The following is a 13,738-nucleotide window of genomic DNA, read 5'->3' as shown; positions in this document are numbered from 1 at the left end:
ATGTGAGGTGGGGAGGTAAGGAGACGAGGCCGAAGAAGCAGGCAGGGTTAGGACCATAAGGACCATGGACATTGGCTGAGCCACTTGGGTCAATCCCGTAACAGAATGGGGCCTTGGGAAGCAGGGGAACATGGTTATATTAGCCCAGTAGACACACTGGTCTGGCAGCAGTCTGGATGCCAGAGTAATGTTGGGCATGATGATGATGGCAGTGGGATGCTGAGGTTAGTCACCACGTAAAATAAAGCAGGAAAGAGGCAATCAGGGCCTGGATTCCAGCAAGGAAGAACGTGATAGAGAGAAGGTTGCACACCATCCAGCTTCCCAAAACTCAGCTGACATTTCCATCTCCTCTTCACAGCCTTCTTCCATCTCCTCCCCTTGCCAACCTTCTCCCTAGCAGCACCCCCAGCCTTCCAGATGATTCAGCCCTCTGAAAGGCTCTCCTCAAACAACTGAGAAGGAGGAAGTCTGCAGAGGGGAGGAGACCATACCAGAGAGCTGGCAGAAACAGAGCCAGCCAGTGCTCTTTGCAACTTATTAAGTCCAGTTACTTCTCAACCAGTTTAATTGAATTGTACACTGAGACTCATATGAGGGGGTTAACTTACGCTGTTAGGGGGACGGGGCTCTGTCTCTGGGAGGTTTTATAGCACCACTTCTTTTCTGCATTTAATGGAAACAAAGTTTCCCCCTCCTCTCATCACCTTCCCCTGCCACACACCATGTTGTCCCAGTGAAGGCCCTGTAACTACTGGAGGGGAGATTTCTCTTACCTACCTTAGAAACAGACTTCCACTGTGAGCGTTCCCTTGAAAGAGCTTATTTTTTGCTTCTAGAAGTCATTTCGAAAAATATCCATCACATTAGACTCTCATTTGAATAGTGTCTGTTGTGGGGAGATAAGGTCATTGAAAGGCAATGAGACTGTTAGGAATCAGATCTGTGACTTCTAAGCTTTCTTATTCTGGTGAAATCGAAACCAAGAGGCGTTTTTGAGCACCTGCCTGGTCAAAGCATCGCACTAGGGAGTGCTCCGATGAGGTTGGTACTCCGATAAGGCAGAGAACAGCCCAGCTCCGTCCTCCCAGGGGTGGGTCGATAACCCATGAGAAAACTCTCTGCTCAAGGGAGTCGGGGGTGCTTGTGTCTAAACTGGATTTTTAAATGGTAAGTGGATGTTTGACGGGCAAAGACCAGAGCATTCCAAGCTGAGGAGACAGAATGACCAGTGGTTTGGGAGGGAATGGTGTGCTGGGCAGGGGAGGAGTTAGGTATGGCTGGAGGCCTGGGTGCTTGGGGAGTGCTGGAGGAGGCAAATGGTCAAGTCCCCTGAGGGCTGACTGCAAAGGCCCTGACCGGAGTTCGGCTTATAGCAAATAGAAGCCACCGAATGTGTGTAGGCACGATGCATTTTGCGCTTCAGGAAGATAACTAGATGGACTAGAGAGATAGAAGTAATAAAAATCAATCTGGAAGCTGTTAGAGGAGAAAGATGATGAATCCTGCTTTAGGCAGTGGGATGAAGAGACAGCAACAGTGTCAAGAGACATTTGGGATATAGAATTGAGCTGAGCTCGGTACTAATGGTATAGGAAAGAGTAAAGCATGATAGAAAGTTTGCTAGTTTGTGCATCTACCGTGCACTGTGCTAGGAGACCTGAGGGGAGGTTAACACTTTTACAAACTGTCTTCTGGTGTCGACTCAGGTGCACCTACGAATGGAATTACCTAAAGTTTTGGCAGAAGACAAAAAGAACCGCAGGAGGGCATATGAAGAGACTTGTTCTTTATGCTCAGTTGGAATCTGCCAGTTTTTCTAAGGTCTGCTGCAATCGTGCCATTGATGTCAACCCCTGACTGCTGTATAAAGTGGGACTCTCGCTCCTGACCCTGACGCATGAGGTATTTTCTGGACTCACAGTGCTAACGGGACATCAAGGTGGAACTCTCTAGAAGGCAGCCGGAATTTGGATATCAGGGCTGCAAATAATTAGCATGCTGGAGGCAGCTGAAACCAGGGGGATGGGTGAAATCACCCGAGGAGGGCCCAGGACAGAAACCCAAGGAACATCAGCATTTATGGAGCAGCTGCGGAAGGGTGGCAGTAGAAATTGAGGTGTAAAGAGGACAGGGAGAGAGCAGAGGCTGGGAATGTGCCGTATGATGGATCAAGCTGGTCAAGGAGCAAATAAAGCCAGTAAAGGCTGTAGGGGAACCAGGTCCAGTGTGAGCAAGAGGAGCTGGTCAGGGGTGTGTTGGCCTGAGCAATGCCAGGACACATTGCCTGTGGGGCGCTCGCAGTTGGACTGTTATGCCCCTGTGTACTAACGTCTCCCAATCCAGGTCCAACTCTGCTCTTGGTCCATAATTCATGGCTCTAAGGAAAGCTGCCATCTTGACCTTTTGAGGTTCAGGCCACTGGGATCAGAGGAAAAGCAAAAAGAGTCTTATAACCTCCCTTCACTCATCTCTGGGATAAGAGCTTCTGGACCATTGCACCAATGCTGTTCTTTCTTGTTTTGCACTGATAAAAAAATATCAGCATTGATACCATGCAGAGATATTTCTGTGAGTGGCTTTGATCTTGTGTAGGAGCATTCCAGGAGAAAAAGAAGAAAAAAACTTCTTAAGGATCTGGTGCTTGTTGGTTGAGAGATTGGGTGTTGGGCTGATTGATGAAGGTCACGACACTCAGCAGTTAGGGGAAAAAAGCACTTCCCTCCCTATCAGAAGGCATGCTGTAATCCTGGCAAGCCAGCTGCTATCTTCATGGTTAAGCACCTCTAACAACTACCATGTGTCAGCTGGAGATTTTACTTAACCAAAGAATAAACAACAATATGTTACGGTGCCATAAAGAGTTTTTATACCTATGTTCACATAGCAAGCAAAACCATGTCTTAAAATTCTATCCTATGTGCAAACACATAAGACTTTTTAATACATGTATGAAGTTTCATAATCATCTCTGAAGATTTTTAACACGGGAATGGGATGGGATGGGGTTGGAGAACTTAACAAAGACATACAGGTTCTACGAATCATGTTGTTTTCTCACTTTTTCTACTGTTCATAATCACAGTGTAATGATACGGACATTAGTAATAATGCTTATGTAAAAATTTCCATGGAAAGGAGATAAATTTTAGAAGTTCTTAGACATGAATAATGCAAAATAGGGTAGTTATTAGCCTGAGATAAATCCATGAAAATTACATTCATTTTGGTAGATTGGGACCAAATGTATATTTTTCAAGAAGAAGAAAGAGGCATTTAACCCATAAATTTTCTTTTTCTAAAGTTAGTATTTTCTACTTAATTAATGGTGTAAATTGATCATGTTCACATTCCTTCTTTTCTTTTCTTATCTATTGAGAATATAGAATATATTCCACCCACTGTTCCTCTCCTCAGCCTGTATCTTCTTAATATCATTAGGACAGAATTGCTAAATAATAATAGTTGATAATAGTTTCTGATAAGATGAAGAAATTAGATAATTGTAAAGATTGACACCCAACAGGTATGATCAGAGGAGGAGGCTGCATATAGAGAAATCTGTGGGGGTGTCATTTTGAGAATTTTATTTTGGCAACCCATTCCTCTCTTAAAAGATAATTTCTGAACTGAACTTGAACCATTAGGGTCATTTTTGTCCTGGATGCCTTTTGGTTCTCATTCATTCACTTATGAAGTGACTATCATGTACTGTGCTAGGATAGTCAAGGGGAGGTAATGTTTTTATAAACTGCCTTCTGGTATCATCTTGGTGAATCTATAAATGAAGTTGCCTAAGGGTTTGACCAAAGGCAAAAAGGAAGAGCTAACGGAGGACATATATAGAGAACCTTGGCCTTTGTGTCCAGATGGAATCCTGCTCGAATTTCTAAGGTCTGCATTTGTGCCATTGGTACCAACCGTGTCAGCTATATAAAGTGGGACCCTCACTACAGACTCCCACATCTGTGGCATTTCTGGGAGACTCTCAGGGGCTGCATCAGGCCTTAGGCAACATGAGTTGGTTCTTGAGGGCATCCATCTCAGATCCAGCTGAGGGATAAGAGGAAAATCATGTTTAGTTAGATTCTCCAGTCTCTCTGACTCGCACTAGAAATATTTTTTGAGTTTTCTAATCAAAATCTTCCATTATATGATGAGAACAATGTTAACTTATCCTTTTTGGCTACCAAGAGTCATAGGGATGTTTTTCAGACAAAAATATTGGGGACCTTATTGCCTCCATATTTTCCAGTCAGAGATGAAAGAGCTAAACATATGGCTAAAGCACATTGCTAGTTTAATCACTTTTTTTTTTTTTATTTCCGGAAACACAAGAATCAAATGATCCTAAGTAAAAAAAAAAAAAAAGAGAGTTCACACACAGCCCAGTGGAGCTCGGTGCTGGTCTGTACTGGAAGATTCTGATCCAATGGAGTCTAGTTTCAAAATTATTTGAAAGCCTTAAACATAGATGTAGCTTCAATTTCATGTGGTGAAATAATATGGGTATCTGAGAAGAGAAATGTAATGGGGTTTATAAATTATGATAATATTGGCCACTATTTATTAGTTCTTACCATGTTCCAGGTTTTCCACTAATTGCCTTCTATGCCTGCTCTCGAAGCCAAACTGATGCTCAGTCACGTGGTTAGCTCATTCTCAGGTGAGCACATTTGCTGTTCCTCATTTTCCTACTTGCGACCGTCATTTCTACTTTATTAATGTTAATGCATACACATTCTTCATCTTAACTCACTTAAAATTTCTTTTGCAAAGGTAGCATTCTGATTAATAAAATACATTTTCAGGATGATTTTCTAAAGAGTGGTTAATTGTGAAGGCTTTAGTTTGTCTTAAAATCTAAAGAATCGATGGTTTACCAAAAGGAAGAAACCAACCATTCTTGTTAAATTATTTACTAATGTTTTCTTTTTAAACGGTGGCATTTTATGCAAACAAAATTGGTAAAAAACAAATCAACAACAACAACAAAAGAACCCCCTCCCCACGCACACACACACTATTTGTATTTAATCCATGGACCATGGGATAAGTACTTTAGGTAATTAGTGTTTTGATTTGAGCCTTAATAAATGTAGATATGTACCTGTTATTCTCATTATACTTCCATTTAGGTTATGAGCTTCTTTCTAAAAGATAAGATCATTGTATCTCTGTAAATTTAATTCCTTTACCAGATGGTTCAACTAGTATTATTCAATGAAGTTATTATCTGTTAAATTATGGAATATTTATATTATAAAAATACTTTTTATAATATTTAAAATTTTGTTCATTATTAAAATACATTATGAATGCAAATCATGATCTGTGTCCCAAACATTTAAACTGAATACCCTCTTCTAGAGGCTACTTGTAATTTTTCAAAGGGCCTAAGTAGCTCTCAGAGTCAGACTGTATTTGAATCCAGTCTCTACTACTCACCATATAACCTTGGGCAAGTTATTCAGTCCTTTGAGGTTAAATGTCTTCTTTGGCAAATGAGGTCAATAGTGTAGCTAATCCTAAGGCTTTTGTGAGGTTTTAGTAAGATAATCCATTCAAAGCACTTAGCAAAATGCCTAGGACAAGGTAGGTCATAAATAAATATTATTATCTAGATTAATTGATGTAGAAAATTAGTCATAATATATTGTTAACTTGCTTCTCTTGAAAGGGCTTGTCTCCTGACTTGTCCTACATACTTATGCTCATAGAGTAAGGGCCAGGATTGGGTCAGGGTCAAGGTCCATTCAAGGCTTTCCTCCTCTGTGAACCTCCCTCCCTCTCCCAGAAAAAGTGAGTGGACTCTTTAGGGTTCCCTAGGTATTTATTCCTCCAAACTGAATTGGAAACAACTGTGTAGTTGAGCTCCCTCTCTGAGATAGGGACTGCATTATTCTCCTATGTGTCCCATAACACAATTTGTTGAATATATACATGAACAAAGAAGCACAGAGCCATTAGTGAAAGGAGATTCCTGCCCTTCCTCTCTCATTGATGGAATCCTGAGGGGGAGATTAGAAGAGGCTATAGAAGTGGAAGAGGTTGGTATGAGAATAAAAAGGATCCGACAAACTTAGAAAAAGACTGTTCGGTAGCCATGGTAACAAGGAGACACCAGAACTATTTTTAAATCTGTTCAATCTATTGGTGACAGCTGGGTGAAGTGACCTCGCTTTCACAAAAATACCAGTCAGTGTTAGCTCTTGCTTATGAAAATCAGCCAATAAGGATAAACCCACTCCAACAAAAATATCTCCTGTGCCAGCCAATCAGTACATCTCACCTGAGCAACCACAGTTCTCCAGATGATATCAACCCACTTACAACTCTGAAATTCCACATTTCTCAAAAACTCTACATGATCTCACCAGTCTGTTCTGTTCTCAGAGACCATGCCGGACTAGCAGAGTTCTCCTTTATTAAAGCAAGTAATAAATTCAATTCTATTCTTTTATTTCAGATATTGAACGATAGTCTCATCATTCTTTGACAATTCTGACATAGAAATGTTTTTTGTATTGAGATAAACTGCATGTAATAAAATTCATTATTTTAAACATTAGAATGTACAATCCAGTGATTTTTAGTAAATTCACACTGGGCAACCATCATCCCTATTTAATTCCAGAATATAAAACTCTGTACTTCCTAATTGCCCCTCCCCTTCATCCTCTGTCAACCAGTAATCCACTTCCTATCCCTATAAACATATGCTTTTATTTTATAACTCCAAGGTGATTTGAACAAGGATTCTTCCAGTAAGATTTCCTGCTCCTTTGACTATAACCAGTGTAGGAAATTTCAAGCTGTAGACATATTTTAATAAAGCAGGGTAGGGAGAGAAGTTGAATTTATAATTGATCAAAGAGCCAGAATACTAAGGCACTATGATACACTTATCAGAGATGATGTTAGTGCTAATAGATAAGTTTCAGAAACCAAGCTCACAGATAGGGATATTTTTCTCTGAGTTCCAGACACATATATTTCATTGCCTACCTCAAAATCTAGTTTGGAACAAATATAGTGGAGCCACATTTCTCAATTTCAAATTTTACTACAAAGCTACAATAATCCAAGACAGTGTGGTACTGGCATATGGATAAATGTATAGATTAGATTAATGGAATAGAATTGAGAGTCCAGAAATAAACTCATATATCTAAGATCAATTGACTTTTGACAATAGTGCCAAGACCACTCAGTGAGGGAAATGATAATATTTTCAACAAAGGTACTGGGACAACTAGATGTCCACATGCAAAAAAATGAAGTTGGACTCCTCCTTCATATCATATACAAAAATTAATTCAAAATGGATAATAAACCTAAATGGAAGAGCTAAAACTAAAAATTCCTTAGAAGGAAATGTAAATCTTTGAGACCTTGGATTAGGTAATGGATTAAGCAAGAGAAATAAAAACTTGTTCGCACAAAAAACCTTGTACATGAATGTTCATACCAGCATTATTCATAATAGCAAAAAAGTGAAAAAACCTCAAATGTCCACCAACCAATGAATGGATAAACAAAATTCCATATAATGGAAAATAATCAGGCCATTAAAATAAATAAGTACTGATAAATGCTACAACATGTATAAAGCTTGAAAACATTGTGCTAGGTGTAGATGGGGTCTTTACAGAGGTAATGAAATTAAAATGAGGTCATAAAGTTAAAGTGAGGTCATTAGAATAAGTCTTACTCCAATAAGACTTGTGCCTTTCTAAAACGGGAAAATTTGAAGAGTCACAAAAGGCAAATATTGTATGATTCTATTTTTATAAAACACTCAGAATAGGCAAATCTATGGAGACTGAAAGTAGATTAGTGGTTGCCAGGAATTAGGAGGAATGAGGAAGACTGCTAATGGGCATGAGGTTTTCTTTTTGGAGCGATAAAAAATGTTTTTTTAAAAAAATTAGTAATGATTACTATATAACTGTGAATGTATTAAAAACCACAGAATTGTATACTTTAAAAGGATAAATTATGTCTCAAAATGCTATGGATATCTCAAAGGCATCTCAAACTCAGTGTGTCCAATATTAAATTCTTGTTCTTTATGTCAACTTTTATCCTCTTCCTGTGCTTTCCAGAGCTTAGAGAGTGGACGGTGCCAATTAATTACACAGAATAGAAACTCCTAGGTCATGCTTGGCACCTTGTCTCTCTGTTTCCCTAATATTTAACCCATCCCTGAATCTTATCAATTTTACTTCCTGAATATCTCCTTAATTTTTCAACTTGTCCATATGTTTATTGCTACATCCCAAAGCCAAGAGCACTTCTTGTTACCCTGCCTCCTTACCCACACACTCTTGCCCTTCTTCAGTCTGCCATCCGTGCAGCAGCTGATAGCACTGGATCACTCCACAGACAGACCAGGCACACACCAACTACATACAACAGAGCAGGGCACCAAAACACTGAGGCAAAATTTCTTGGAAATTTTTGATATTTTGTATCAGGATACAAAATTTCTGCTAAGTAACAGAAAACTCAGCCCTTGCTGACCCAGTGAGAAAATGTATTATCTCACCTAACAAATTCAGACTCGGGTAGGCTCTGAAGTTAAGTTCAGCCACCTCTTGAAGCACCTAATTTTTTCTCTTTCCATTTGGCTATCTCCCTTCATGGTGGTAAGGTGGCTGCCAGCAGCAAACACGCATCCTGTTCCCCTATTCACACACGGTGGGAGAAGGAAAAGCTCCTCTCCCAACTATATGTTCTTCCCTTAGCTTGTATAAGGCTGATTTAAGCTATATGTGAACCAGTAGACCAGGGAAAGGCCGAACACTTGTTGGCATTGACTGATTAAGGTTTACATGTGGATTGGGTGGACAGCTGAACAAAATTTGAGGAACTGTTGAGAAGGAGGAAGAGGGCAATAGATGTTGCCTTGATCTAACATAGTTCTTATTTTATGACATATAAGGGGCCCTCATGTATTTCAGAAAAAGGAAGGTAACTTTACAAAATGTCGTTTACAGCATGAATGTTCCCCCTTTATTTGTCAATATTCAAAACTCAAGTGCACTTTTCTGTCATCTGTTAAAAGCAAAATGTAATAATTTATCTTTAATTCAGTAAAGAGCTTTCCACTTTTTCTTCTTGCATTGTGATGAAGTTAAAATGTAAAGACTATTAGGATTAGGTACAGGTCATTCTTTTTCCAATTCCAAAATATATTGAACATGATGGCACTAACTACAAGGATAAACACAAAGTCAGTCTTCCCTTTTGGGCTCTAAGCATTTAAGCAATATAATATATGCCACACATCTATAATTGTGCCAGCCAGCTGTAAGTAAAAAGGAAACATTTTAAGCACAGTTATAGGATAAGTTGAAAGACCTGAAACCATTCTTTCATCTAATAGGCTTAGACACATTATAGGTGATTAAGTTCTAAAAATTTGCTGTATTAAAAATCAAGCACATCTAACCCAGAAATAAGGGACTCTATATATAATTTTTATAAATATGAGATTATTCATTTAAAAAATTACACGAGTCATTAGCAAGTGCTGAGGTCTAGGCAATTCATTTCCCTGTACTTATGTATGTTGGCAGCTCCTGAAATTGTGCTGTAAGAAGCACTCTTTTCCTAGGTAATCGGGATCTGTAGTTGGTCAGTTAAAGAAGAAAGTTAGTTAAAGGAGAGAATCACAAAATTATAAAAAATATCCTTAAAACTTTATTTTTAATTTAAAACATATAGAAGTCCATTCGTTCATCATTCCTTTTGTTATCAGGCTAATTAAGGCCTTTTCTTTGAGTGGGGTCCACTAACTGGGGCTGCATATAAGACTTCCATTAACACAGCAAGTATCATTGTCAATTTTAGTTTCAGTGAGGTGAGGTCTCAGGATACTTGTGGAGGAAACTGAGGGTAGAATTCTAGATTTTGATAACCCTTTCCTCTCTCCGAACTTTCACATTTGCTTTACACACACCTTGTTCCACATTTTTTTTTCTTGAGAAAGACCTGTCTTTATCAGGTTTTACCCAAGCATGCAACTTATTTTCATAGAGATTACCACCCTCTTTACACTCACATTTGTATGATTTTGGTAAAATTAAATTATGTAATTACTAAGTACAACTTCTATAAACAAGTCTGAGAACAAAGGACTGAGTTTTGGAAAGCATACAACTAAATTAGGGAGGGAAGTGATTAGCCCATCAGGGACTAGCCAATTAACTAGTTGTAAAAATTGGGTGGGCCTTGAGTCATCAGGCATATTTTTCACCGAGAACAGACTGGTTCAAAGGCCTGAACCATAGGAAAGCTGAGTTCATTTAAGAAATGAAAAATCTAAATTCAGAGACTTACCACTCAAACTCACATGAAGTTAGTGCTGAAATTCTTTTTGGCAGAAAGTTAACAAAGAAGATTTGAATGAACCTTTCTTTGCTGAGTTTCTCTGTAGGAGGGCATAATGCCTGAGCCTCCATGTGGATGTGATTAGTGTCACTGGGTCTACTCCTGGTAAATGCTCTAAAATATTAAAAAACATCTCCCTTTGAAGGAGGTAGGAAAGGAGCTGTTCCTGGTTTATGTTTAATAAAATACTGAAGTCTAAAGTAGCCTTAATATGGGTCAGATTACTAAGGATAATAAAATTCTCCAAAAGAACCCATTTGCTAACAAGTAGGAGAAAAACAATCCTGTTTCCTCTAGCTCTCTTGGTATAAAACAGCAGGTTTACAGTGGGGATTATTGAGCTCTAAAATTAAAGTATCTGAAAGAGGTCTTCATTTACCTTCATTATGGTTGGATTACACCGCACACTAAGAGTTGACCACCAAAATGATAAGTGGTGGTGCCTGAGGGTGGGCCGTGGAATTAGAAGTACTTCCTCCCCACCCACTAAATTGTCTAAAATGAAATTATATTACTTTTATAAGTAAAAACAACAATAAAAACACTACCATAATTTACCACCACAGCTAATTAGTAATAATAGGCCGACCAGTTTAAAGTTTTGGACAGAATGAGCTGTAGCCTCAACAGAGGACCCTTCTTTGGGTAATTCTTATTGAATTCAGTGAGAACACAAAACAATTTACGAATTTCCTATTCTGCCTCATGCAGTTTAAGAACTTTAAAAGAAGCGAAGACTAAGCAAAGCAAATCCACATCTGTTTTCCTAGCTAGCTAAATTTGGGAAGCCCACTGAATTATGGAATCTCTATCTTAAAAGGTTTAATAAGTCTTCCAAAAGGCAGCACTGAATGGGGTTAAGATCACAAACTCTGGAGCCAAAATGTTGAGTGACCTTAGACAGTTCCTTAACCTCTCTGTGACTCAATTTCCACACCTGTAAAATAGTGATACTCGATTGTTAAGAGCATTAAATGAATTAATGTATAATTAACATTATGTATAAACTGCTTTTAACAGTGCTTGGCATGTAGAAAGTTCTATAGAAGTTTATTAAAGAAATGCACATGTAAAAAATATCAGTAAGTTTACTAAGTATATGTTAGTGTTAAGAATAGTCTCTGTGTTATCTTCAACATTCTTATCCTTCAAGACTTTTATTAATAATAATTTCTACTAAGCCTAGATAAGTTAAACTGATGCTTAATGAAATGTATGATATATTTAGGTACAAGTAATCTAAATTTCTAAGAAGATAGGATTTACAGGTTATAAAGACCTTTGACGATATCACGTGTTGCACCCATTAATAAACTGCAGTCCTTCCTAAAGCTATCTTCCCCAGTGCAGAGATCCCTAAGAGATGCTGACAGTGCACTGGGAGGAACACAGTTTAAATGGATGGGTGTATATGCTAGTGGTTTTAGAATATGAATTCTTGGATGCTCCCCCCTTCAAAAGGTGGATCCTAATCTACTCCCCTTGAGTGTGAGATGGACTTAGTGATCTGTTTTTAACAAATAAAAGGAAGTAGAAGTGATGGTGTGCAACTTTAGAGACTAGGTCTTTCCTCACTTGGATCTAAAGGAAGCTGAAGGAAGCCACACCATGTCATGAGGATACTCAGCAGCCGTGTGGACAGGCTCACGTGCTACGGAACTGAGGCCTCCTGCCAACAGCCATGGGAAGCAGTCATCTTGGAAGCAGATCTTCTAGCCCATCAAGCCTTCAGAGGACTGCAGGTCTGGCTGACTGCTTGAATGAAACACCATGAGGGATACTGAGCCAGACCACCCGCTGGGCCACTTCTAGATTCCTGACCTGAAGGAATCATGTAAGATAATAAATGTTTGTTGTTTTAAGCTGCTATATATTTGGGATAATTTTCTACACAGCATAGATAACTATGATAGTGTGTTTGTAGATGAAGTGATAAAGAAAGCAGTGTTAGAGTACCCTTTCTAGACCTGATACTATCCAACCAGTGAAAATCCATCATCTTGACCCAAAAGCTATTGCCAAATTGCAGTAAGAAGCTGTGATAAAATGGTTTCTTTCTTCTCCCTGCCCAGTTGCTACTTTTTATGTCACAAGCTGTCAAGATTTGTCCTATCATTTAGTATACTTGCCTAGAATATCTCTGATAAAGTTTGAGTGCAATCTCAGTTACGAGGAGAAGGCTGGTAAACTGGCTATGGAGAAGCCCCAAAGGGAGAAGTTTATAATAAATGGCTTTGGTTCATTGCCCTGAAGCATCCTAAACTGTATTTTATAAGAATATTCAGAATTTATAGACTAAATTGACAGACTTGGGGGCAGAACTACAGAAACTAAATTCATGAGACTGATGTAGAAGTCAGAAAGTTTCTCTAAATTTACTCTGTGCAGAATGGAATTCTGGTGCCTTCATCCAGAGTTCCTCTTTTTCCTGAACGGTGGATTGAAGGCCATATTAGCAATCAGGAGGTGGTTCAGTTAAGCTTGCAATTAGAGCCAAAAGAAGTGGCAAGTCTTGAGGTATGTTCTTCCTAAGCCACAGCAAGTCTTGGCCAACTGATCCTACTGAAGTGGAGGATACTTCTGGTCACAGGCTGCTCTCATCTCTTGGATTCAGTGCCTCCCCTCTGTGGATAACACTGTATACATACTGTCACATTTTGTTTCTTCTAAACCTTGTTCTTGGTAAATTATTTCTGTTCACATTTTCTTTTTTCTCAAATGAATTAATATCACTTAAAGACCACAGTATGCCTGGGAAACATGGAGGCTCTTCTCATTACACGTTGACTTACTGTTTAATTCTCTGGGCGTATCTTATTACCAAGTCCTTGGGAGGTATTTCACAGGTGCCCTCACCACTACCTGTATAGTTGGATCAGAAGCCAAACTATATCAGAGCTTGTTCACAGATAATATTTTAGAACTGGCATAGCATTTCAAAGGCAGTTTTGTAATTTCTGATTGTTCACCTAAAAATTTTTATAATCGACAAAATCGTAAGTTGATCACCAGGAGCTGAAAAATGAATACATTAACCAGTTATCAAAAATAGGGTATTTTTGTAACATTTTCTTTTTTTAGTCCACTGTATGTAGTAGTATGGTTTTCTAACTTGAGTCGTGAGTATTCTTAACAAAACCAACTCATTCAAATTTGGAACAATTACGCTAATTTCACCTGTCAGTTACAGAAATTCCAAATAGTTTTTATTATCCACAATTTAAAATTAAAGTTCAAGAGAAAAATATCTTCGTATTTAATGTCTTGGTATTAATCAATATCTAATGATTCAGAAGTTGAAAAGTATGTTCCATTTAAACGTATGCGCTTTAATTATTAT

The 13,738-nt window shown here is 38.5% G+C and overlaps 1 long non-coding RNA gene across 2 annotated transcripts; it reads left to right on the top strand.

Annotated features, from left to right (window-relative positions):
• The first annotated feature begins 564 nt into the window (after positions 1 to 564).
• On the top strand, positions 565 to 13,413 carry LOC118609362. 2 transcript variants are annotated; one of them, XR_004953355.1, is made up of 4 exons: positions 565 to 1,170; positions 1,710 to 1,905; positions 4,591 to 4,666; positions 11,986 to 13,413. It is a non-coding gene; the product is annotated as an uncharacterized LOC118609362 (long non-coding RNA). The 2 variants fall into 2 exon arrangements; XR_004953354.1 differs by lacking the exon at positions 11,986 to 13,413 and having other exon boundaries at positions 4,591 to 4,813.
• The last annotated feature ends 325 nt before the right edge of the window (positions 13,414 to 13,738 follow it).

This window comes from Rousettus aegyptiacus, unplaced genomic scaffold (assembly GCF_014176215.1).
Source record: "Rousettus aegyptiacus isolate mRouAeg1 unplaced genomic scaffold, mRouAeg1.p scaffold_m13_p_11, whole genome shotgun sequence".
Lineage (NCBI taxonomy): Eukaryota > Metazoa > Chordata > Mammalia > Chiroptera > Pteropodidae > Rousettus > Rousettus aegyptiacus.
The sequence above is the reverse complement of the archived record's forward strand: the minus strand, read 5'-3'. Positions and strand labels throughout refer to the sequence as shown.